Consider the following 4,536-nt stretch of genomic DNA (forward strand, 5'->3'; position numbering starts at 1 on the left):
CACTGCTCAAACACAATATACAATATACACTGCTCAAACACAACATACAATATACACTGCTCAAACACAATATACACTGCTCAAACACAATATACAATATACACTGCTCAAACACAACATACAATATACACTGCTCAAACACAATATACAATATACACTGCTCAAACACAATATACAATATACACTGCTCAAACACAATATACAATATACACTGCTCAAACACAATATACAATATACACTGCTCAAACACAATATACAATATACACTGCTCAAACACAATATACACTGCTCAAACACAATATACAATATACACTGCTCAAACACAATATACAATATACACTGCTCAAACACAATATACAATATACACTGCTCAAACACAATATACAATATACACTGCTCAAACACAATATACACTGCTCAAACACAATATACAATATACACTGCTCAAACACAATATACAATATACACTGCTCAAACACAATATACAATATACACTGCTCAAACACAATATACAATATACACTGCTCAAACACAATATACAATATACACTGCTCAAACACAACATACAATATACACTGCTCAAACACAACATACAATATACACTGCTCAAACACAACACACAATATACACTGCTCAAACACAATATACAATATACACTGCTCAAACACAATATACAATATACACTGCTCAAACACAATATACACTGCTCAAACACAATACACAATATACACTGCTCAAACACAACATACAATATACACTGCTCAAACACAATATACAATATACACTGCTCAAACACAATATACAATATACACTGCTCAAACACAATATACAATATACACTGCTCAAACACAATATACAATATACACTGCTCAAACACAACATACAATATACACTGCTCAAACACAATATACAATATACACTGCTCAAACACAATATACAATATACACTGCTCAAACACAATATACACTGCTCAAACACAATATACAATATACACTGCTCAAACACAATATACAATATACACTGCTCAAACACAATATACACTGCTCAAACACAATATACAATATACACTGCTCAAACACAATATACAATATACACTGCTCAAACACAATATACAATATACACTGCTCAAACACAATATACAATATACACTGCTCAAACACAATATACACTGCTCAAACACAATATACAATATACACTGCTCAAACACAACATACAATATACACTGCTCAAACACAACATACAATATACACTGCTCAAACACAATATACAATATACACTGCTCAAACACAATATACAATATACACTGCTCAAACACAACATACAATATACACTGCTCAAACACAATATACAATATACACTGCTCAAACACAATATACAATATACACTGCTCAAACACAATATACAATATACACTGCTCAAACACAATATACAATATACACTGCTCAAACACAATATACAATATACACTGCTCAAACACAATATACAATATACACTGCTCAAACACAATATACAATATACACTGCTCAAACACAATATACAATATACACTGCTCAAACACAACATACAATATACACTGCTCAAACACAATATACAATATACACTGCTCAAACACAAACACAATATACACTGCTCAAACACAATATACAATATACACTGCTCAAACACAATATACAATATACACTGCTCAAACACAATATACAATATACACTGCTCAAACACAACATACAATATACACTGCTCAAACATACAATATACACTGCTCAAACACAATATACAATATACACTGCTCAAACACAATATACAATATACACTGCTCAAACACAATATACAATATACACTGCTCAAACACAATATATACAATGCTCAAAACAATACACAATATACACTGCTCAAACACAATATACAATAACACAAACACAATATACATCAAACACACAATATACACTGCTCAAACACAATATACAATATACACTGCTCAAACACAATATACAACATACACTGCTCAAACACAACATACACTGCTCAAACACAATATACAATATACACTGCTCAAACACAATATACAATATACACTGCTCAAACACAATATACAATATACACTGCTCAAACACAACATACAATATACACTGCTCAAACACAATATACAATATACACTGCTCAAACACAATATACAATATACACTGCTCAAACACAACATATACAATATACACTGCTCAAACACACACATCAAACACAACATACAATATACACTGCTCAAACACAATATACAATATACACTGCTCAAACACAATACACAATATACACTGCTCAAACACAACACAATATACAATATACACTGCTCAAACACAACATACAATATACACTGCTCAAACACAATATACAATATACACTGCTCAAACACAACATACAATATACACTGCTCAAACACAATATACAATATACACTGCTCAAAACACAATATACACTACAATATACAATATACACTGCTCAAACACAATATACACTGCTCAAACACAACATACAATATACACTGCTCAAACACAACATACAATATACACTGCTCAAACACAATATACAATATACACTGCTCAAACACAACATACAATATACACTGCTCAAACACAATATACACTGCTCAAACACAATATACAATATACACTGCTCAAACACAATATACAATATACACTGCTCAAACACAACATACAATATACACTGCTCAAACACAATATACAATATACACTGCTCAAACACAATATACAATATACACTGCTCAAACACAATATACACTGCTCAAACACAATATACAATATACACTGCTCAAACACACAATATACACTGCTCAAACACAATATACAATATACACTGCTCAAACACAATATACAATATACACTGCTCAAACACAATATACACTGCTCAAACACAATATACAATATACACTGCTCAAACACAATATACAATATACACTGCTCAAACACAACATACAATATACACTGCTCAAACACAATATACAATATACACTGCTCAAACACAACATACAATATACACTGCTCAAACACAATATACAATATACACTGCTCAAACACAAACACAATATACACTGCTCAAACACAACATACAATATACACTGCTCAAACACAATATACAATATACACTGCTCAAACACAATATACAATATACACTGCTCAAACACAATATACAATATACACTGCTCAAACACAATATACAATATACACTGCTCAAACTGCTCAAACAATATACAATATACACTGCTCAAACACAATATACAATATACACTGCTCAAACACAAACACAATATACACTGCTATACAATATACACTGCTCAAACACAATATACAATATACACTGCTCAAACACAATATACAATATACACTGCTCAAACACAATATACACTGCTCAAACACAATATACAATATACACTGCTCAAACACAACAATACAATATACACTGCTCAAACACAACATACAATACATACACTGCTCAAACACAATACACAATATACACTGCTCAAACACAATATACAATATACACTGCTCAAACACAATATACAATATACACTGCTCAAACACACAATATACAATATACACTGCTCAAACACAATATACAATATACACTGCTCAAACACAATATACAATATACACTGCTCAAACACAATATACAATATACACTGCTCAAACACAAATACAATATACACTGCTCAAACACAATATACAATATACACTGCTCAAACACAATATACAATATACACTGCTCAAACACAATATACAATATACACTGCTCAAACACAATATACAATATACACTGCTCAAACACAATATACAATATACACAAACACAATATACAATATACACTGCTCAAACACAACATACAATATACACTGCTCAAACACAATATACAATATACACTGCTCAAACACAATATACAATATAACTGCTCAAACACAATATACAATATACACTGCAAACACAAACACAATATACAATATACACTGCTCAAACACAATATACATGCTCAAACACAACATACAATAACACTGCTCAAACACAACAATATACACTGCTCAAACACAATATACAATATACACTGCTCAAACACAATATACAATATACACTGCTCAAACACAAACACAATATACACTGCTCAAACAAATATACACTGCTCAAACACAATATACAATATACACTGCTCAAACACAATATACACTGCTCAAACACAATATACAATATACACTGCTCAAACACAATATACAATATACACTGCTCAAACACAACATACAATATACACTGCTCAAACACAATACACAATATACACTGCTCAAACACAATATACAATATACACTGCTCAAAACACACAATATACACTGCTCAAACAAATATACAATATACACTGCTCAAACACAATATACACTGCTCAAACAATATACACTGCTCAAACACAATATACACTACACTGCTCAAACACAACATACAATATACACTGCTCAAACACAATATACAATATACACTGCTCAAACACAAT

This window comes from Oncorhynchus keta, chromosome 5 (assembly GCF_023373465.1).
Source record: "Oncorhynchus keta strain PuntledgeMale-10-30-2019 chromosome 5, Oket_V2, whole genome shotgun sequence".
NCBI classification, from domain to species: Eukaryota; Metazoa; Chordata; class Actinopteri; order Salmoniformes; family Salmonidae; genus Oncorhynchus; species Oncorhynchus keta.